The sequence below is a fragment of the Spinacia oleracea genome, chromosome 5, assembly GCF_020520425.1.
Source record: "Spinacia oleracea cultivar Varoflay chromosome 5, BTI_SOV_V1, whole genome shotgun sequence".
NCBI lineage: Eukaryota > Viridiplantae > Streptophyta > Magnoliopsida > Caryophyllales > Amaranthaceae > Spinacia > Spinacia oleracea.
In genome coordinates this window covers 80,210,891-80,235,424 of record NC_079491.1, presented here as the reverse complement: position 1 = coordinate 80,235,424, position 24,534 = coordinate 80,210,891, and the positions used below count along the sequence as shown (strand labels likewise).

Below are 24,534 nucleotides of genomic sequence, written 5' to 3'. Positions count from 1 at the left end.
ATCCTTTGATTTTTGGAAAAGGGAAACCATCCTTTGATTTTTGGAAAAGGGAAACCATCCTTTGATTTTTGGAAAAGGGAAACCATCCTTTGATTTTTGGAAAAGGGAAACCATCCTTTGATTTTTGGAAAAGGATAAACCGGGAAAAGTTATCGCTGCAGCGACTAAGGACCTGCGTGGTTAGTGACGCAGACCCCGCCCGCTGAAGGTGGGCGAGCCTGTTTGCTGAGGGTGGACACCCCGTCCGATAGAAGTGGACAAATCTGTTTTGATGTTTTTAAAATAAGGACCTACGCGGTTTGTGACGTAGACCCCGCCCGCTGAAGGTGGGCGAGCCTGTTTTTCTTTTGAAGATTTTATTTTCTTTTCATTTTCGAAAACTGAGGACCTGCGCGGTTATTGACGCAGACCCCGCCCGCTGAAGGTGGGCGAGCCCTGTCCGCTAAGGGTGGACGCCCCGCCCGCTAGAGGTGAGCGAACCTGAATTCGTCTTTTCGATTTGGGACTCGCGTGGTACGTGCCGCAATCTTGCCCGATTGAGGTGGGCAAGTCCCTATTTCATTTGTTCTTGTGATTTCTTTTGAGAATTTCTTTTTATTCATTCTTGTAAGAGCGAATTCTTTCGAGGGATGCTCGGATTTAGTTGCAACCTGAATGTGGGTTGACAACGTGCTTAGACGGACCATTGTCTCGTGGTCATCATCTTTCATGGTTTCGAGCTAGTCTTTACGGCTCAATTTTGCCACTACCTGGGTCCTTGATTATGGGACTATGTATAAGTATCAACGGCGACCTTTGTCTTGAGGTCGTAATCCGGTTTTATCTTTTGAGATTATCAAAACACGGGACTTCGTACAGCATAGTCTGGGAATATTGTTTTAACTTTGCATACTATCTTTTGAAATATATATTTTCTTTCGAGCCCCCAAGCACTCGTGCTTGACGGTCATTTCTTGTAAAGAGGTTCCTTGGGGTTATGCATTTTGTAATGTCCTTGATCGTGTTTGGGATCGTGCTCGTAAGTGCGAGCGATCTTTGTAGTGGTGTGCTACTCTTAACAAAGCCGTGAGGTGCGACTTTCAGTAAAGAAATCGGCAATTTTCGAGTCGAATGGATACGGCAGGACCCTATAGAAGTCAGGGCTTCTTTTGGGCCTGGGCTCATTTTCGGCGCCCAGGCCTGGGCGTTATAAATAATTCACGCCCAAGTGGGGCGTTGAAAATATTGTTTGGGCTGGTCTTTTGATGACACAGTTGGCCTCTTGTTCGTTCGTTTATTTCACTTGGAAATTCTACGTATTCTCTTCTCTTTTGTTTTTCTTTATTTTTGGAACGTAGAATTTTAGAGATCACAATGAGTTGAGTGATCGTGATGATTTCTCGAGAAGCCGTAGCCGATTGGTGGACTACGGTGTTTGTCGCTTTGGGGCGATTATTTAAAGGAACTGTCGCTCTTAAGGCGTACAGTTATTGCAATAGTTGGGCGAGTCTATATGGCCCGAGGAACATACCTTGAGGCGTAAGACTTTGATCGTGTATATATTTTTTATTTTGCTACGGTCGTTTCGTAGCTTGGAGCCCCCAAGTATGTATGTTGGGATGCTTCCTTTTGGCGTACGATTTTTGTAGGTTCTTTCGAGAAAGATGCCTTGGGGTCCCGCTCGTGTAGGTGCGAGATATCCCTTCCATGGTAGGTAATATTTTGCTACCTTTAATCCTTAATGTAGAAGTCGTGTGGCTTGCATTTTGAATTTGGGCGATAAGTAGTCTTTGCCTCATACTCTTGGTCGTGCCCGCATTAGTGCAATATGCCTTACTCTTTTTTTTTTTTTAAGACTTGTACCGTGGGATGGTTGAACTTATGGTGCGACGTAGGCTTGTTTGGCCTAACAGCGTGTCTTAGAACATTCCTCCAGGTGTTGGGATATCATTAATATTTTTTGCATTAGAGTACTTCATCATGCCTCGTTCAGGTGCTCGAACAAGTGTAGCACCTTCTACGTGGGTGTGCACGGCTTATTACTTCGTTCGATGCGAGGAATCATAGATGTTTCTTTCTTTTTTTTATCCTTGATTTTTCTTTCGCTTTTTCTTTTGAACGATGTAGACTGTGTAACGGGCGCTTGTAGGGTGAGCGTTATGTGCAGTAGTTTTATCGGAGTTTTGGTGACTCGCGATTTTCAGTTACCCTTGTTAGTGGGGTGACTTTATATATTCTAGGTAGCGCTTAGAATTTGGGAGGGGTTGTAGCCATTCTAAGGTTCGTTTTACACGATCAAACTTTAGGATTGTGCCCCTATGACGTGTGTATAGCATTAGCGTCGAGAATTTGCGATAAAATCGTTATTTCGAGCATTTTTAGAATGTTTTTCTCAAGCCCCCAATTGTAGCTACGGGATTTGCTTGGTGCTATAATGCTTGGCATACATTTTTATGCATTCATGGTGACATGGATCATGAATAGTTTGAACCAGACTCGTTTAGTGCGAGGTACGTTCGAGTAGTGATTTGCTACTTCTCTTGTAAATGTCGTATTGTGCGATATTGCCATGGTCAACGTAGTCACATGTTGAAGTGTGCCTTGACCAAAAGCTAGGTGCCTTTCTTTACCCATAATCATATTTAGAAATCTTTTTTACTTACTTGCAACATCGAGATAAACGCATACTTAGCTTAAACCAACGACACTTTATTATGTTCGAAGAAGTCTTTGAAAATTATTTGAAATCCGAGTCCTACTGTGTACAATCCGAGGTGTCCTAAGTAAGTTGATTTATAGAAGGGTTCGTACAGGATTACATGAGTGAATCAAAATACTGTTACGATTTTCGGAATGCTGTCTAAGGATTTGCTGGAAACCAGGGTGCAGGCGTCAAGATATTACTTGTGCCCGTGTGGCACATGCTTTAGGCTTTTAGGGCCATCATTTCCAAAATTGCGGGAATATAAACCTCTTTCAAATTGACTTAGATTTACTTGGTGTATGTCTGCACAAAAGGTCAAGGTATACTTAGTTCTTTCCCTAGTTCTTTCATTTCAATTTTTAGCCCCCAGTTGCTATTATGTCTTCTCATTAATGATGCTTTCAGATTTCGATTTTAGACGCCCGTGTCTTATGTCTGAGTAAGGTGAGCCTTGGTTAAGTGCCAAGTCATATTGACAATGTCTGATTTTTTTTAAAGGGGATTCACAAGCATTTGAATTACCATGAACGGGTGCCCTGAGTTCGAAGGAACGATGGGGCGATGCCGTAGAACAATCCTCTTTATTGCAAGCTTACTGCCTTTACTACTCGTTGGGGATTATGACTGTGTCTAGTGGTGAAAGAAGGTCTTTAAGTGAGTTACTTTGCTTTAGGGAGGTTCATGTCGAGTACTTTAGAGGTCATGGACGCTCGCGCTAGCCCCCATTCAATTGAGGCAAAGCGATCTTTTGAGTATTGGCTAAGTGTCTAGGAGTGTGAGTGCTCCTTCTGGCAAGGGTACGTGCCATTATTTTTCGATGTGTGCTCATTTTGGCATCTTGATGACTTGGATTCTTCCTTTGACTTAAATTTTTCTTTCGATTTGGATTGCAAGTAATTAAATTTCAATAAGGGACTCTATTTTTTATTCTTGTTATTCTATAGGCTTTAACATTCACTAGTAGAAAAAACCCCTGTTGCAGCCCCCTTGTTGCAGCGTACATGTATTAATACGCTTCAACAACCAATCGGTCAACGCGGGTCAAACCCTTTGAAGGGTTGTTGCAGCGTACAATTTAATTGTTCCCTGCAAAAAAGTTTATTGCAGCGTACATTTTAAAAGCCCCCTGCAATAGCCCGTTTTTGTTGCAGCGTACAATTTAAAGCCCCCTGCAATAACCAGGGAAACAAAATTATTCTCTAGCTAATTCATAACAAATTAAGCCGCCTCTCAAAATTTTAATTCTGGCGCTCAACTCCATTCTTCTTCCCTTACCTTTCCCTGCGTCGTCCCCTCAAAAAATAAAAAACCTAAACCGCATCCCAAAGTTTCAGTTCTCGTTGCTCGCATCCTGTTCTCCGTCAACCTTCTCGCCGCGGCTAGTTCTCTTCGTTGTCCCATCTCTTTTAGGTTTGTTCAATTCGTTTATCTGATTTTTGTTTTAAGAATTAGGGTTTGTTCAATTCGTTTTTAGGGTTCTGTGCTTTTGTTCAATTCGTTTTTAGGGTTTGTTCAATTCGTTTGTTCAATTCGGTTTTAGGGTTCAATTTGTTTGTTCGATCAATTCGTTTGTAGGGTTTGTTCAATTCATTTTAGGGTTGTTCTCGAAGATGGATATGCCGAAGACATTAGATGCGACTGGGGCAGCTGGTGAGAAGCGGACATTGGAGGTGGATGCTGTGATTGGAGCTGATGGGGCTAATTCTAGGGTTGCTAAGTTTATTTCTGCTGGGGATTATGAGTATCTATTGCCTTTCAGGTTAGTAGATTTATTATGGGGATTATAAATCATATATTCCATTGTGAAAATGTCCAATTTCAGTAGGAATATAATACACTAGTAGAAAATACTCAAGTGCTTTGAGCCAAGTGCTTGGGTTTTAGAAATAACTGCTTATTAGCATTTGGTTTTGTTCTTCTTTTGCTTCTTTGTTGTTTGGGTTGTAAGCAGACCTGTGTTGGTTCTGCAGTTGTTGTTAGTTTATCTGAATTTATGAGAAAGGTAAGAATTTCTTCAATTGAGTATGTGGTGATAGTTTTTTGCGTTTTCTGTTTTTGTTGAGGTTCAGTGAATCAGTGATTGTCTAATGTACTTGAATTGCTTGTAATATGTGATTTCTTTATGTAAATTATTCCTTCTTAATGCATATGCTTATGACTTGCTGGTTATATTTGCGGGTTTCCGAGCTTGTTATGAGGTTTTAACTAGAAAGAAAAAGGTGTGTGTTTTTTTTTTACCGAGTTAGTCTCTGTTGCAGTTGGGAAACAGATCATGTCGAGGCTGACCATTTAAAGGGTAGTAGAAACAGAGATTCAACATCAGTCTTTTCATTTACTCCGTAACTTTTTATGCAATTAGATCTCCTAGGATCAAATGCTTGAGATCGATATACTCATATTGAGTCACATTATAACTTGATGCATTTGTTGGAAGAACAATGGTTGACATCAAGTGATTTTAATTTAAAAGTTTTAAAACTAACACTGGTTGCCTGAGGTTAGTTAGTTTAGCATCAACTGACATATTCAATTATGAAAATCTTTTTATTTGTATGCAATATCCTGAAATCTTAGATGTAAACGTATCTGTCGTGTCCTTGTTATAACTTTGGGATTCACTGAGGTTGAAAATCATCTCAATTTAAATCATAAATGTAGATGAAATAAGCCGTTGTTTTTGGTTTTTGGTATAAGAAGATTTTGTTTTTGGTTCTTGGTATATGATTTAAAATCCATGTCATGGTAATTGTGTACAGGAAAATAATATATTTGAACCTCGTGCAACGAATCTTCAAGACCTTTTTAAATTTTTAGCATGATACTTCAGACACGGGGTTCACTCTATGTTTTATTTCATTTTTTAATCGGTTTTTTCATGAAATGCCCCTGAGGTTTGCAATAATGCACCAAATACCCCCGCGCGTTTCAAAATACATAGTATACCCCTACTTATCCGTACTGTTCATTAAATACACATGTACTTAACGGACGTTAGCCTGCCGTTAGTTGTGTTTTACCATTTTACCCTTAATTCGTATTTGGGACTATTAAGGATAAAAAACCCTAAAAAAAAATCAAAAAATAAAATAAAAAATACCCATCTTCTTCTCGTTCTTTCTCATCTCCCCTGTTCTTCTTCCTTGAATTCTACTCAAGCGCTACAAATTCTGGGTGTTCTTTGGGTGAATTCGCGACAAAAAGGGACATTTGACGCGATTTCGATCTCACCCGAATTCATCAATGGCAGATTCACCTCAAATTACTCAGAAACACAAGCAGAGGTATTTTTTTTGTGTTGTTTGGATATTTGACGCGATTTCGATCTCACCCACAAACTTTCTCTCTCCTCCACTCAACCAACACCACTTCTGATTTCATTCACTAATTTCTCCTTTCGAATCTTCAATCAAATAATTGTTGATTCTTGAATTCCCCAATTTCTAGGGTTCCAAAGCTTTTATTCGCAAAATTGAAGGATTTGCCCCAATTCAATTTTGTTGGGTTTTCGATTGCCTTGGTAATTTCTTTTGCAATTTTGGTGTTCCTCAAATATGGATTTCTTGAAGATTTTTGAGCATTTTCATGTTTTCAAGAATCCGAAAATTGGTGATAGATTCTTGATGTTTTTCTGCGTTCTTTGGTGTTTTTAATCGAAGGATTGGCCAAATTTTTATTGGTGGTTTCGTAGCAATTAGTGGGTTCATTGCTTGGAGCAAGGCAACCTCATTCCTAAGTCGGCAATGGATTTAATTGAAGTCTTGGTGAGGCCAAAATTCAGGGTGTATCAGTATCTGAAGTTTCACTTCAGAAGGCAAAAGCCCAAAAAGATGAGCGTGTGTACTGCAACAATTGCAAAGCCTCAATTGTTCTGCATTACTAGTATCTCTGCGGCTGGAGTCTCAACATCTTTCTGATATCAGGAACACTAGCTAGTAGCTAAGTAGAATTGCTTATCAGTTGAGGTCTGGTTTTATAACTCAAAGAGTTTCTTGTATGACTACCCCCGACGTTACTGGCTTACTGCTCACAATGACACACATTGTTCAAAGTTCAGTACCACAAAGGCTTATCCCTCTATTTAGCTTATGCCTCTCAATGGAACAGAAATTACACTACTATGAATATGAGTTACTATATGTTTTCAATTAAAAATATACAATTTCAATATTTTCTCAAAAAATGAACTGAAGTTAACAAAAATGGAAATGGAGTATGTAATTAAATTTCTTAATAACAGTGGGAGAGTTATTTGGTTTGCATCACTCAACAGTCTCCCAAGTTACTTGGCGTTTTGTGGAGCCTATGGAGAAGAGATGACTACACCACCTTCATTGGCCTGCCTCTGATGAAGAAATGACATAAATGAAGTCAAAGTTTGAGAAAATCCGAGGATTCCCAAACTGTTGTGGGGCAATTGATACTACTCATGGTTTCTTCTACATTGCATTTTAGTTTCTCAAGAATCATATTATACCATTTTCATATTCTATGTCCGTTTGATCTTTAATACAGAGTACTTGTTTAAAAGCTGTTTGGGTATTTGGTGCAAATTTTTTTATAAATAGGTGTATACTATGCAAAATGTTTACAAATAGGTATATATGGTGAATTATAAACATGACTTAACAGAGAACTAACGGAAAGTCATAATAGGGGTATTTGGTGAACAGTACGGAAAAAATAGGGGTATTCTATGAATTTTGAAACGCGCGGGGGTATTTGGTGCATTATTGCAAACCTCGGGGGCATTTTTTTAATTGAAAACCTTGTGCTGTAGGAGCTCTAATCTGTACGCAGTCAGCTTGTTGCAGAGCAGTCTTGGTGTTTTAAGCTTGAGGTATGTAATACCAGACCTGTTTTGATTTATTGTACTTTTTTCCGCTTGAGTTGACATCTTTGCAGCTTTGTATGTTCTGAAATATTTTCCCGCACGTTCGTCTTGGATATATGGATATATTTAAACCATGTTTGGATAGATACCCATCTCTTGTCGATGGCTGAGGCTAATTGAAAAACATGGGAAATAGCTTTGGGCATCTGATTTAAATAAATATTAGTGTAAAAGCTTTGGGCATCTGATTTCTAATCCATGTACTTATGTAACTGACGTTTCATTTTTTTGCTCCCAAGTAATTGATGCGTACATAATTTCTCATCTATTTGCTCCCAAGTAATTGACGCGTGCATAATGCCTTGACGGAGGGGAGGGGGTCTGATTTCTTGAACCATCAGAAATCTGTTTCTGACAACCTTGCAGCTTTGGCATAGATTGCTTATTCAGGCAAAGATTGTGGTATGTATTTTACTCTGAACTTTCAAATGCTGAATTTTTCAATCCCATCATTTTGTGTATGAGATGACATTTTCTTTTCCATAGCTGATTAGTTTCCCTTTTGCACTTCTTATTTAGCGAATGGAAGAACTTGAAAGTGAAACGAGAAGAATGAGGAAAGATCTAGACAAAGAAAAGGTACAAGGGGAAACTTCTTTTTATCTCCTTTTCTTTCTCTTCCTATTTTCTCCTGCTGCAAGAAGAATTTGTTGATTGTAGTCTAAAGCAGGGCTAAGCAATTCTGTGTAAATGAGTAATTGTCCAAGACAGAAAGGAACCTTTTTATGGTTTGCTTGTTGCAGCCAGAAGGCATCTATAGCTGAACTGAAAACATAGCTAGATGAAGAGCGTGACAAAAGAAGAGAAGAGCGAGAAAAGGCTGCTGCAGATCTGAAAGCTTCAATACAAAGGGTTCAGTCCGAGGCTGAAGAAGAATTAAAACGAGCATCAGATGCTGCTTCGAGGCGAGAAAGAGAACAACAAGAAGTTATCAGTAAACTTCAGGTACCAACCATTACTTTATTATAACCTCTATTTCGTCTGTAGATTCAATGTAGGTGATGAATTTGTTTTATTTTTATTATCTGGAATCAGAAACATCGATATAGAGTATAAGACTATATGGATTTCTATACCATTTATGGTATTAATGTGCTATTGTTTTCACGGTTTTCACCCCATTTTGGATTGCTGCATTGATATAGAGTATTAGCAAGTTGGTTGGATTACGCGGTATTGATAGCAAAACAAATAAAGGGTCAAGTGTCTAGCTAGAGTAAGATAACAAGTCCTGACATCCCACCTATGTTGTCACTGACTAGTAATCTGTCATCAGTTTGCCTCTTTTGTTGATGGAAGTAGAGTTTTGGCTTGTAGTTCATGAGAAGTAAAAAGGGGAAGAGAAGAGCATTGAATTTAACGAGATAAATGAAGTTATGTTGCTCATTTACGAGACCCACTAATGAATCCATGTGTTTAAATCACCGGGCGATGTGGTTTAGTGTACTGCTCGCTTATCGACATTTTGGATTCTATATGTGATGTGACTAATTTCAAAATTGGTTTGCCTACTTAGAAGTAGGGGAGAATGAGTCTTAGAAACATAAAACTAAGTTCATTAGTTGAGAGTTGGGAGAGAAAACGGCCATTTTAGTCAAACGAGGTTTAAATGTGCATAACATGACCAAAGTATGTGATAATGAGTATTGGAAACCTAATACTAAGTATATCAAACATATGAATGGTTTAAAATACCTATTTTGGTTAATTAGTTGAGAATTGGGAGCGAAAACGACTATTTAAGTCAAAATATGACATATAACGATCAAACGAGACTAAAATAACATTTTCGGTCCTAACTTTGAACTAAAGAACCTAAGGACCCATTTAAAACTTAATACATGATTAATATGCTTAGTTTTAAGTTTTCAATACTCATTCCAATCTATTTATGCACATTTAAGGCTCATTGGGTCATTATAGGTCATATTTAGGCTAAAATGACATTTTTGCTCCTAACTTTGAACTAACGAACCTAAGAACTCATTTCAAACTTACTACATGATTCATATGATTAGTTTTAACTTTCCAAGGCTCAATCCAATCTATTTATGCACATTTGAGACTTGTTTGGCCATTATATGTCATATTTAGGCTAAAATGACATTTTCGCTCCCAACTTTGAACTAATGAACCTAAAAACTCATTTCAAACTTACTATATGATTTATATGATTAGTTTTAACTTTCCAAGACTCAATCCAATCTATTTATACACATTTGAGACTTGGTTGGCCATTATAGGTCATATTTAGGCTAAAATGACATTTTCGCTCCCAACTTTGAACTAACGAACCTAAGGACTCACTTCCAACTTATTATATGATTAATATGATTAGTTTTATGTTTCCATGATTCAATCCAATCGATTTATGCACATTTGAGACTTGTTTGGTCGTTATAGGTCATATTTAGGCTAAAATGAGGCATTTTCGCTCCCAACTTTGAACTAAAGAACCTAAAAACTCATTTCAAACTTACTACATGATTTATATGATTAGTGTTAACTTTCCAAGACTCAATCCAATCTATTTATGCACATTTGAGACTTGTTTGGCCGTTATAGGTGATATTTAGGCTAAAATGACATTTTCGCTCACAACTTTGAACTAACGAACTTAAGAACTCATTTCAAACTTATTAAATGATTCATATGATTAGTTTTAACTTTCCAAGAATCATTCCAATCTATTTATGCACATTTGAGCCTTTTTTGCCATTATAGGTCATATTTAGGATAAAATGACATTTTTGCTCCCAACTTTGAATTAACGAACCTAAGAACTCATTTGAAAATTATTACAAGATTTATATGATTAGTTTTAGCTTTCCAAGACTCAATCCAATCTATTTATGCACATGTGAGGCTTGTTTGGCCATTATATGTCATATTTAGGCTAAAATGACATTTTCGCTCACAATTTTGAACTAACGAACCTAAGGACTCACTTCCAACTTATTACATGATTAATATGATTAGTTTTAAGTTTCCAAGATTCAATCCAATCGGTTTATGCACATTTGAGACTTGTTTGGTTGTATTGGTCATATTTAGGCTAAAATGAGACATTTTCGCCCCCAACATTGAACTAAGGAACCTAAAGACTCGTTTTAAACCCTTTAAATGATTAATATGCTTATTTTTAAGTTTCCAAGACTCCTTCCAATCTATTTACACACATTTAAGGTTCATTGGGTCATGATAGGTCATATTTAGACTAAAATAACATTTTCGTTCCCTACTTTGAACTAAAGAACCTAAGGACTCATTTCAAACTTATTACATGATTAATATGCTTAGTTTTAATGTTTTCAATACTCGTTACAAAATAATTATGCACATTTAAGGCTCATTGGGTCGTTATAGGTCATATTTAGACTAAAATGACATTTAATCTAATGCTCCCATCAAAATTTTGTTTTTGAAGGTCTATACTCCGAGGAATGCGCCTTATGGTAGTGAGAAAATTGATGTGGTTCGTGAGCAATGGGATAAGTTTTTTACCTGCAAGTATTTATTATTGGCCTGAGCGCGTTTGATCGAGTTGGCTTAGATGTTATAGAACAATCTTTTATATTAAAATGTATGCGTACGTTGAAATTGGAACACATATATTTAAATGTACTACATGCACTTTGTTTTGGGATATATAATATACAAAACACCAGTTATTGTTTTTATGATTGTTATACATGTTGCGATATTATTATTGTTGTGACAGGTTTCTATATTTAGTGTTAGGCAATCATCCCTAAATAAGATTAAAATTTTCCCGCCAAAAGTGTTTTGTTGCAGCGTACATATATATATGTACGCTGCAACAAGGGTGTAAATTTTGGCAAAATTTTAGACTTGTTGCAGCGTACAAATAGATGTACCCTGCAACAGGTGGGGTCTTTTGCAGCGTACACGAATTTGTACGCTGCAACAAGTCAAGATTTTGGCGAAAATTTTGGCACTTGTTGCAGCGTACATGTATATGTACGCTGCAAAAAAGTACTTTTCGCAGCGAACATTGTACGCTGCAACAAGTTCAGACTTGTTGCAGGCCCCCCAGTTGCAGCATACGATGTACGCTGCAACAGGGGTCTAAAAGCCCGCTGCAATAAGGGTTTTTTCTACTAGTGATTTTTGCAAATTGGTTGGACCGAATCATGGATTGCCTACGTATCCGCCTTAAATAGATTTAATTTGGAATCAGGTCTTGCGTAGTTCTTAGCCAGAAAATGGTTTCTTAGAATGCCGATTTTAAACAAGTACGTTCGAGTGGAATCGTAATGTTCGAAATAGGGTGAAATAAGTGTACGTAAATTTTGGAGCCCGCGTATTTTGCGTATTTTATATGATCTTCTACCCCCAAGTGTTCGTTATTCTTCCGCATGTATATAGGAAAATATACGAACACTTTTAGGAATTGGGAGTTGAAAAGTGATAAGCAAGAACGGCGCCCAGGGCTGGGCGTTAATATTTTTGGCACCCAGGTCTGGCCGTTGAAAACGTGTTCTGGGCTGCCTTTTGGTGCTGCTCCTTTTCGTTTTGTGCCAAATATTTGCGAATCTTTTTTGTGCGCTAAATGGTTATTTTTTTAGACGAACTTTAAAGGCGCTTTGCAAAGTTTCTTTTCTATTATTATTATTTTTTTTAAAAAAAATTTTTACGTTAAGCGTAGAATGTACTTTTCATTTGTCTTTTTTTTTTATTCGTGACTCAAGGCGGCTTGAAAGATGGGTTGAATGAAATAGGATAGTTTGTATAGGTATTAGTCAAGCATGAGGATTGGAAAGGGTAGAAGATCATAGAACTTTATGTAGTTTTTGTGGTATGATTTGGATTGGTTGACTTAATTCTTTTCCTTCGTTTACTTGGGTAAATTTCGCACTTTTGGAGGTACGGGCTAAGTATTTCATGGCTCGCTCTTTTCTCTCTCCCTTTTCTCTTTTTCTTTTTTCTTTTTTTGCTTGGGATTTCTCCCCCTTTTTATTTGGGCTAAACGGTAGATGGTTGTAGTCTTTGAGTCACGAGGCGAGACTGAGTGAGCCTCGTTTGGTAGGCCTATAGTGGACCTTTAATTTTAGTAGGCCTAGGGTGGACCTTTAAATTGTCTTACTTTGCAAGCGTATTTAGTCGTTTAAAATGTACAAATAGCGTAGATTCAAAATGTTGTTTTTACTTTATTGAAATTTAACAAAAGAATTACATCGAAAATAATTTTTTTGCTTCTTTTCAGATTCCAGTTTCCGGGATTTAATTGGAAGTTGTGATTTAGACTCGAACTTTCATTAACTTTTCTGATTATAACCCATGTATGAATACAAGGAGGTGGTCTAGACTCAAAATAATGACGTGGCGTAAGCCTATAATACATGACCAAGCGACTTTCAGACTTAGGCTAATTGGACCATAACTTTCGTTGGTTGACACTTTAGATTTTAACCCTTGGGTGTTCATTTGTCATGCGCCATTTTGCTTAATGTTGGCAAGGTAGTTAGTTGGGGAGATCGAATTTTCATTTTTGCAAGACTAGAATCATTAGTGCGGCTACCCTCTTAGTGTGTATTGCTTTACCCCAATGGTAGCCTTATGGCATGCCGACTTGGGTATTTTCATGGTTCGTCATGTTGCATTCATGGAAAATCTTTTAGTCCGTCCTTAGGAGTACTTCAAGGAGCGAGTGGCTCGAGAGGACTATGATAGTCGTGACCCAATGTGATCATAAGCCTTGAGGCCATTAAATATATTTTTTTTTTTTTTGCCAATGGTATTGACACCTTAGGCTCACTTTGGGGGTTGTGCGACTATGGATGAATGATTTTCAGAATGTGACTGTTTCCATTTTGCAAATACTTGAATTACATAATATATTCTTTTTATTGGTGAGAGAGAGTATTGAGGCCGTAGATTCTTAGCAAGGGATGACAATTACATATGGGTGCTTATTGATTTCTTTTAAATGTTAGGAAGGGAGACTCAATATGGTTTAACCTTTTAACTTGCAGAACGACACCAAGCATTAGGACCGATTCTATGTATAAGACAACTAAAACTTAGGATTTCGATTGTACTTTGGCATAGCCTAGTCTAGACTCGGATTTATTTATTTTTTATTCGAACATTATTTTTTGAACACTTTGTCCATGTGACATTCAAGGTCATTTAATCAGCGTGCTCGGTTTAGTGCCGAACATAGTCGTCATAGGAGGCCTAGTGACGACATAATGAGTTGTTTAGTTTATAAGTCGTGTTTCAAAGTCGAGTGCCTTTTTTCCAATACGTCTTTGCAACAGATTTGTCGCTCATTATTCATTTTTTTTAATGCGCGGGCACCAAAGCTGCTGGGCTTGACCAGTAGGCCAGGCAGTAACTTCGGCGCCTGTGAGGGGGTCGAAAAAGCACGAGGCTAATGCATGACCTCGTCCCTCATGGGCGTGACGTTGTCAGATCAAGTGTAGTTAGATTTCCTGTGAGTTTACACCAAATCGACTATTAATATAGGAGTCGCCATTCAGTTTTTAACGACAATGAGAAAAACTGACAAAACCCGGTTATCGTGACATAAAGGGAGTGCAATTATGTTCGACCACGACGGCCATAGGTTCCCTTGTGATCCCTGGTGTGGGGATCGCTCAACGTACACTCACAGGGCAGAGATTGAGAGTTCGGGGGACTGTAACTACTGAGAGGAGTGCTCATCGATAACTCCAGAGGCAGGTTATCCTTACTAGCTCAGCATAAATAATTGAAGGGACATGCGTTAAGCTATTAAACTATTCTGAATTGATTTTTGCAATATGCAACACATAATACTAAATCGATCATGATTATCTTATTTAGATTGATTTAAGGTACCTAGCATGAAAATTCAATTGTCCAAGGTATTATCTTATTAGGCGTGATAGATCAATGAAGTTAATAGTTTGACAATTTTATAAAAGGGTGATGAAAGCGATTAAATCATATGAGGGACACATTACGACGCACCCTTGAGAGGTGCGTCACGGTTCTCAGAAAACTAACCACTTTGCTTTTCTATTTCTCCTTTTATTTAACGAATCTCAGGTTTCTGAGCAGTGTTCCAGTATTTTGGCTTAATTCATCAGCTACAAGGGACAGGATACGTTCTATTCGACTTTTGGGTCGATTGCGACAGAATGCGGGATCAATTTCGCAGCGTGAGGCTTAGGCTTAGGGTTGGAGTTCTTGTTCACGTCGGTTTTGAGGTTGTATTTATAGGGAAAGAGTTTGTGGAAAGATAGATCTTTAGAATCCGAATCTGAAAAGAATTCGGAGACAACACGTCCCCAGGTATTTTCAGCTCCCAGGGCTGGGCGCCGAAGATTTCGGCGCCCAGACCTAGGCGTTGAAAATAGGATCTGAGCCGTGCCTTTTGTTAGATTTGGACTCTTAATCACGGAGTTTTGAGACTTATCCGAGTTTCTTTAGTGCGTATCAACTTATGAGGGAATGCGTCTGGGCCCGTTACGAACTCTAGGTTCGTTAGGAATTTAATTAATACGTAACTCTTATTTTCGAATTATAGCAGGAATAGAATTCCTTTTGCTAATTCTATCTCTTTTAGGACTTATGTTGGAGTGCAACACCTAATTCTGACAGATTTCTATCTTTTACGTCTTGCCACTTTTAACAACTACTCGTTATGGCAGTTACTATTTTTAGAAGGTTTCTATAAATAGCAGGTTTGGCTGAAATGAAAAGGGTGATCGAGATTCGTTATTTTATAGGAGATGTGTTGCCAAGTGGAGATTTATGTTCTCATCATCGAACCTTCCCTTTCGGGAATGGGGAGAAAAGTAAGTGTCTACAGTTAGCCCCCACTTTGACTGAGTCTTGGAGTAAGACGATGGTCAAAGTATTACAGGGAGTGCGTCATACAAGCCATGGTATATGTGACCTGTTTTACGAGGGTCTCACGAGCCCCCGAGTGATAACATTTGACTTAAGGGTCATCACTTGAAGTGTTAACACATTCCTCACGTGTCATTGGAATTTGTTAAGTATAGAAACACCCTCACTTTGTCATTGGAAGTACCTACAGATGTATAGAAACTCCGTCACTTTGTCATTGGAAGCAGTATACAGACGTTTTCGAAATCAAAGCCGTAAAGTGTAACCAGGCCTGGCCAAGCCCGATCACGAGATAAAAATGTTTTTAAAGATTCTCATTTTCAGGGTTAGCTAAACGAGAAAACCCCCTTTGTTTTTATAGGACGTAAAACGAAGGAAAATCCAGCACATCGCTCTTATTTGGAAAAGCGGAAAACCAATCCTTTGATTTTTGGAAAAGGGAAACCATCTTTTGATTTTTGGAAAAAGATAGACCATCCTTTGATTTTTGGAAAAAGATAAACCATCCTTTGATTTTTGGAAAAAGATAAACCATCCTTTTGATTTTTGGAAAAAAGATAAACCATCTTTTGATTTTTGGAAAAAGATAAACCATCTTTTGATTTTTGGAAAAAGATAAACCATCTTTTGATTTTTGGAAAAAGATAAACCATCTTTTGATTTTTGGAAAAAGATAAACCATCCTTTGATTTTTGGAAAAGGATAAACCGGGAAAGTTATCGTTGCAACAAGTAAGGACCTGCGCGGTTAGTGGCGCAGACCCCGCCCGCTGAAGGTGGGCGAGCCTCTTTTTTGAAGATTTTACTTTATTATTACCTTTTTTGTTTTCGAAAACTGAGGACCTGAGCGTTTAGTGACACAGACCCCGCCCGCTGAAGGTGGGCGAACCTGAATTTGTTTTTTTGTTTTTTTTTTGATTTGGGACTCGCATGGTTCTGACGCGATCCTGCCTGATCTAGGTGGGCCAGAGCCTATTATCCTTGGGATTTCTTTTGAGAATTTTTTATTCATTCTTGTAAGAGCGAGTTCTCTCGAGAAATGCTCGGGTTTAGTCGCAACCTGAATGTGGGTTGGCAACGTATCTAAATGGACCATTGTTTCATGGCCGTTTGCCTTTCATGGTTTTGAACAAGTCTTTGCGACCCATAGGATGTATGTCACCATTTAGAACAGGCTTAGTTGTGCCATTACTTGGGTCCTTGCGAAATGACTGGTGGGACCATATGCCACTAGTAGAAAAAACCCTTATTGCAGCGGGCTTTTAGACCCCTGTTGCAGCGTACATCGTATGCTGCAACTGGGGGGCCTGCAACAAGTCTGAACTTGTTGCAGCGTACAATGTTCGCTGCAAAAAGTACTTTTTTGCAGCGTACATATGCATGTATGCTGCAACAAGTGTCAAAATTCTGGCAAAAATATTGACTTGTTGCAGCGTACAAAGAAAGTGTACGCTGCAAAAAACTCCACTTGTTGCAGGGTACATCTATTTGTACGCTGCAACAAGTCTGAAAATTTGCCAAAATTTACACCCTTGTTGCAGCGTACACATATATATGTACGCTGCAACAGAGCACTTTTGGCGGGAAAATTCCGATTTTGTTTAGGGATTTTGCACCAAATATAGAAACCTTTCATAACAATAATAAAATATCGCAACCTGTATAACAAATATATAAACAATAACTGTAGTTTTGTATATATTCCAAAACCAAAGTGCACGTACTAATACATTTAAATATACATACGTTCCAATTTCAACGTACGCATGCATTTTAACATAAAAGATTGTTCTATACATCTAAACCAACTCGATCAAGCTTCCTTAGGTCAATAATAAATACTTGCTGGTAAAAAAACTTCGCCCATTGCTCACGAACCACATCAATTTCCTCACTAGCATAAGGCGCAGTCCTCGGAGTATAGACCTTACAAAAACAAAAATTTGATATGTATAAGTTTATTGGAATAAGTCTTGGAAACTTAAAACTAAACATACTAATCATGTAATAAGTTTAAAATAAGTCCTTAAGTTCTTTAGTTCAAAGTTGGGAGCGAAAATGTCATTTTATGCTAAATATGACATATAACGACCCAATGAGCTTTAAATGTGCATAAATAGATTGGTATGAGTCTTAGAAAATCAAAACTAAGCATATAAAACACTTAGTAAGTTTAAAATGAGTCCTTAGGTTCTTTATTTAAAATTTGGGAGCGAAAATGCTCATTTTAGCCTAAATATGACCTATAACGACCAAACAAGCCTTAAATGTGCATAAGTAGATTGAAATGAGTTTTGGAAACTTCAAACTAAGCATATTAATCATGTAATAAGAATAAAATGAGTACTTAGGTTCTTTAGTTCAAAGTTGGGGAGCGGAAATGTCATTTTAGCTCTAAATATGACCTATAACGACCCAATTATCCTTAAATGTGCTTACATAGATTGGAATGAGTTTTAGAAAGTTCAAACTATGCACATTAATCATGTAATAAGAATAAAATGAGTCCTTAGGATCTTTAGTTCAAAGTTTGGGAGCGAAAATGTCGTTTTAGCTCTAAATATGACCTATAACGATCCAATGAGCCTTAAATGTGCATAAATAGATTCAAATGAGTTTTAGAAAGTTAAAGCTATGCATATTAATCATGTAATAAGAATCAAATAGTCCTTAGGTTCTTTACTTAAAAGTTGGGAGCGGAAATGTCATTTTAGCTCTAAATATGACCTATAACGACTCAATGAGCCTTAAATGTGCATACATAGATTGGAATAAGTTTTAGAAAGTTAAAACTATGCATATTAATCATGTAATAAGAATAAAATGAGTCCTTAGGACCTTTAGTTCAAAGTTGGGAGTGAAAATGTCGTTTTAGCTCTAAATATGACCTCTAACGACTCAATGAGCCTTAAAAGTGCTTACATAGATTGGAATGAGTTTTAGAAAGTAATAACTATGCATATTAATCATGTAATAAGAATAAAATGAGTCCTTAGTTTCTTTAGTTCAAAGTTGGGAGCGTAAATGTCATTTTAGCTCTAAACATGACCTATAACAACACAATGAGCCTTAAATGTATATAAATAGATTGGAATGAGTTTTAGAAAGTTAAAACTATGCATATTAATCATGTAATAAGAATAAAAGAACACCTCTCTATACTTGGAGTTCCTTAAAGCACTAGATAGAACGAGGATTCAAAAGATGAAACTCTCCTATAGCTCTTTAAATATTTATTGAATAAAACCATTTCAACACACTTTTTTGCTCTTTCTCAACATGGATCAAAATGAACTCTTCATTGAATCACAAGCATGTAAAAGAAGATACTAATTACTACTATAAACAAGAGATACTAATTATAAATATGTGCCCAAAATCCCAAGAAATTCCTCAAGGCTAACTTGTTACCTGAATTGACGTTAGGATAGCAGCAACATCATATATGGGACTCCATTGGTTTTATAGAATGTCAAGACAAATCTTCCATCTGCATAAACTAATAAATTCCCACCCAAAAAAAAAACACACATATAGATAAGGTTAGAACAGGAAATTGGCAGGTTGATTCACTTATATAAACCACAGGTACAGACAACCAAGTACATGCAGAACAAAGTCAAAAGCAGCTAAAGAACCAAGTTACAAATGGATTTACTCCTTTCGGATCAAGAAATCAGCTTCTGTATCATGGTGATTTTTTAAGACAAACGTGAGCATCAACAAGTTGTTTATTTGGATAAGAAGAATAGGAAAATTGCAGCAAAAACCTTAAAGTACATAAATTTTAGTAAGCTGAAGCCAACAAACTAAAATAAGAAATAAGTATGAAGTTCTCAATCATCACATACTCCATGCAAGATCATCTTAAAACAATCATCATAAAACAAGAGAGAGGGTTGACGTATGGAGGTTGAAGACAGGAGTTAAAACTTAAAAGGAGTATGTTTTTACTTTTGATGTTTTTATTTCGGTCTTGTTTGAAATATCGAGAAGTGGAATTGTGACTCACGTGGAATTGTGACTCACGCTGGACTCTAGTACTAAATTTTGCAGCAAACGGATGGTCGGATTTTATTGATCGGGTGGCCTAGATTACTTCTCACGTTTCTCACGCAAAGTGTCCTTCTCACCGGATCCATCCCCTATATATATATATGTATATATATATATATATATATATATATATATATATATATATATATATGTATGTATATATATATATATGTATGTATATATATATATTATAAAAGCCCGATGCCTGATTAATTTCATATCAATTGAATAAATTCCGATTGTCAATTCAGTGAATTAGTTTATCTAGACTTTAGAGCTACAACCTCCAAATCATATTTTACAGGAAACCAGCTTGTACTTCAAATACTTCCCAAGCGGACGCCATAATTCAGAAAAAAAAAATCAACAAAAACAGAAAATCAAAGCCTTAATCCCAAAAGGATGGGGTTGGTTGCATGAAGCCAAAAATCAATCTCTCATCTATGAAAGATCCTCCTCCTCCATTTGCTTCGATTTGTTGCTACATATTCTTGCAAATCAACTTTCTTCATGTCATTCTTAGCTCTCTCTATCCAATTCATCTTTGGCCTCCCTCCCAACCTTCCACTGTAGTTTAAATCAATCATCAACAGACCCTACCCACCAAAGAAAAACCACAAGAAAACACCCTACCAAGCTGATCTCTTGCATTTTCACTTTTTAAATTAAACACAATCCATGTCCATGATAACTTGACCTGTTACGTCAAATTATTTAAGGTCATGGGACTCAAGCATCATGTCTCCAACCACAAAATTTCTCAGCCTTGTATCAGGGAAGGATTTAATACATCATTGCATACTCAAACTTATATACATCGATCAGTTTCATCAATATTACCATATCATTAACGATGCTAACATGGCAGGGGAATCAACACTCAGAAACTTGTAGAAAATTGATTTACTTGCAGAAAGTGGAAAAAGGCTTCACTAGAAAAGGTGCTCCAAGAAAAACAACAAACATCTTCCAACTTGATATGGTAAGATTTTTCACAACGGAAAAGTACTCCCAAAAAAAATTGATATGGACAAGGATACAAAGCTCTCATCATTAAATTATACTTCATATGAACAGGAAAATGCATGATAAAAACACTCTCAGAGCAAAATTAACACAGATTACACACCTCCTTGTCCTTCTCTGACAGAGTGGGCATATCTATACGAACTTGAGAAGCATGCAAAGTGAAAAGAGTGCCATCCAATGTTGCAGAATTGTTGATCAGGCAAATCACATCATCACCTTTCACCTCAGATACCTACTCAAACAATGCAGACAATTTCTGTTCAGATACCAAAACAAAACTTCACAAGCACGTTGACAAAAATTGGCAGTGAAAATCCATCAAACGTCAGATTTAATGAACTTCCAAAGTCTATTCCTTAATGAGAAACTCTTCCCACTTTCATAAGATAAAGGGGGGAGGGGTTGGAAAGCAATATATGTACATCTTTAGTCGCAGAGTAGGCTTCTCATTAGGATGTTGAACAATTTTAGAAGATATAAGCTTCACAATCTCCAAAACCTCCTCTGGATTTTCAGACTTCGTGACAAGGTTGCAAATTACAGTGTAGATGCACTCAGTATCTGTGGTAAAAGAAGAATAAGAGTAACTCAGTGTAAGGAAACAAATCCTACCCAATCCAAACTCAAAAGGCAGATTCTTGAGAAGTGAGGTCGGTATTGGTGAAATCAGTTAGCAGTCTCTTAAAATAACAACTAACTTACGACCTTGAAGATGGAATCTAAGGAAGATGCTAGCCTGTCCTAAGAAGACTCTAAAATTCATTTTCCGTGAAACCCTACCTTTAAAATCATAGTTGACAAGAACAACTACTTCCACATGTTTCTAAATGATACATGCCTCAAAGATCACATGGTTTAATACCGATGGCTAAACCTAATATTGACTCACTCTAGCAAGATAACAGGAATATTAGTATGATATGGACCAAATTCCCGAACAGGCAAACAGTTTCAGGATATTGACAATCAGAGCCTTTATTCTTACAACCGCATACAAAATAAACATACGCTAAAAGATACTGCGTACAATAAAAGGCAGATTCGTTAGTTGTTACCCTGGTCAATTGTACCAGTTAAGCTCTTACAACTACAATGGGTAAGGAACCTATAAGGCTATAACTAGAAAGGGTCTTCCTCAGACGCCACACATCAAGCAGAATATCAGAAACTACTTTCAGCCTGTATTAACACACAAACTGTAGCACGAAAACATTTAACACATACTATTGACTATAATTCTGCACTTTAAAAGCTTTCCTCATGGGAATATAGTGGAACTGAAAAGAAACAATCTAGCGATACTGAGAGGTGTTAGAGCTCTGAAGTATCCAACACCGGTGCAGAATCCTACTTGGAGGTGTTCGGTAGACATGAGTAAGGAAAGATAATAGGATAATGGATAACAGAGCCTAACACTGCAGGAGCTATAACAAATTATTAATCCAGAATTTGACCGATTCTATAATAAAAAAAAGCTAATTGATATCTACACCAATCAAAGAACTAATGACCATAATGATCAGGCACCACATCGTACTCTACAAAGTACAAAGCTAAGTTTTCATATCTATCCAAGTTAACCCAGCATAAGTTTAATCCAAACACAACCACTAGCTCACAAACACCTCAAAAAAAAAAGAGTCAAATTCCACAAAAGTTTAGCTTTAGCGACTTCATATGCTCCATCAAACTGAGCACAAACAAGACTAAATAAAATAATACTTTATCAAGAAACCGATGAAATTCCAAAAGACGAAACCAACAGAGGAGCTACCTGAAGGAAATAATGCCCTTGGTCCAAGTATGCATTCTATGTTAAGTCTAATAAATGCGGTTCAGTATTAATTAACAAGTTAATAATTCAGTGAGATCAAGTGAGCTGAATGCCTAGCTAGAGGCCGCTTCAGTTCAAGTGGAATTAATGATATTAATCCACAGCTTACTCTTGACTGAACCCGTAGGGTCACACAAATAGTACGTAAACGGATCAAGTATTTAATGGCATTAAATACTCCATCTATGAAAATTCGGAACCGACGGATCTTGGTTTCAGTGGGAGCTAAGATCGTCACAGGCAAGGAATGAATACTCCGGAAACGATGATATTGCCGGAAACGGAAATATGGATCGTGTCGGAAATATGAATATTATCCAAGTCGTAGATGTTGCCGGAAACGGAAACATGGTACGTATCGGAAAATATTATTGGAAATGGAAATATTACCAGAATCGGAAATATTGCCGGAAACGGAAATATTGTCAGAATCGGAAATATTACCGGAATCGGAAAATAATTCCGGAAACGGAAATATTAAATATTTGTTCGAAACGGAAATTAATTCCGGAATCGGAAATATTAAATATTGTTCGTATCGGAAATAGATTCCGGAAATGGAAATTTAATCGGAAGCGTATCGTACGAATTAGCATCGGACGAGGCCTGCCGGACGAAGGCCCAGCACGAAGCCGGGCCATCGCCCAGCAAGCACGCACGCCACAAGCCCAGCGCGCGCCAAGGCCACGGATGCGTGGGCCGCGCTGCATGGGCTGCTGCTCGCATGCGCATGGGCAGCCCTTGTGGCTGCCGTGTGTGTGTGTGAGTTTGTGCTCATGCGTGATTCCTAAAACTGCAAGAGTTAGTGTGTGATTAAATTCCTATTCCTAATTAGATAAATTAATTAAATAGAATTCATGTAGGATTCTAATTTCAATTAATTCGTATCCTACTAGGATTGCGATTCCTTTTCCATAACTCTATAAATAAAGGCCTAGGGGTCATTATTTACATACGAGTTTTAAGTATTCAAAACTAAGATTTTTAAGCAGAAAAATCAGCCAATATTCTTGCCTACCCAACCGAAAATATTAGAACCTTAAGGGCGATTCTAGTTGGTCAATCTTAAGGCGGATCCGGACGTGCTGTGGACTATCTACGGAGGGACGACACTTGGAGTCCTAAAGACTTGTTCTTGTTCGGTTCGGGCGCAGCTAGGGAAGGCACGCAACAAAGAGTATGCATCTAAACTATGCTAAATGATTATGTGTAAATAATATGTTTCCTGGCTTTATGGTTTTTCCGCATGATTTATGAACTGTCATATGAATCATAACCTAACAGTGGTATCACGAGCCCCTTATTATTTTCATAATCTAAATTGCATGAACATGGTTAAATATTACAAATTTGCAAGAATTAAAAGGGGTGATTAATTTTCGTAATTGTTAATTAATTGCAAATTGCGTTTATTTAATTATACGTACGCAGTTTTTCGGCAGTTTCTTCGTTACTCATCCGAATTGAGTGATTTTTGTGTCAATTCCGCATGTAAAAGGCATTCTAAAATTTTGACAAAAATAGTATTTTTCTGCCGAACCCAGAATTCTCAAATTCGAAGCCTAACTATGACTTTTCGAAGGTTTTAGTTTTTCGAATGCAAAATTTCGTAAATTTAAGATGTTAAATTAAATATTTGCGATTCTCGTTGATAAATCTTGAATTTTTGATTGACCTACTGCATATGTTTAACAAGTTTGAATGCCTAGTCTTGTTAATTATGCAATCTAATTTGTAATTATGATTAATTTGTTGAAAATTAGAATAATTTAGAATTAATTTGATTTTCATAATTAATTGTAATTTAATTAGAAACCTATGATTAAAAACCACCATAAAAATTGTAAATTTACGATAAATTTTAAATTTTTATGACCTAGACTTGAATCCATATCAATCGGAAATCAATTGGATAATAAATTTTCGATTTTTCGCCCTAAAATTATGAAATTAATAATATTTATTAATTTGTCATTAATTTTAAATATAAATTTTAAATTTTTATGCGATTCGTTCAAATAACTTGCACGCACGAAGCAATGGACGCTTCGTGTTACCCTTAAGGGGTGTTGTATAATGCGGGCATGCGACGACGAGCAAGGGAGCTCGTCGCCCGTGCGGCACGAATGCAATGAGCAAGGGCGTAGTGCACGAGCACAAGGCAGCAGCCCTGCCTTGT

At 37.2% G+C, this 24,534-nt stretch overlaps 1 long non-coding RNA gene across 1 annotated transcript; it reads left to right on the top strand.

Annotated features, from left to right (window-relative positions):
* The first annotated feature begins 8,032 nt into the window (after nt 1-8,032).
* Nucleotides 8,033-11,252, top strand: LOC110790321 (uncharacterized). The gene is made up of 3 exons (XR_008921658.1): nt 8,033-8,153; nt 8,318-8,519; nt 11,002-11,252. It is a non-coding gene; the product is annotated as an uncharacterized lncRNA (long non-coding RNA).
* Nucleotides 11,253-24,534: the final 13,282 nt, after the last annotated feature.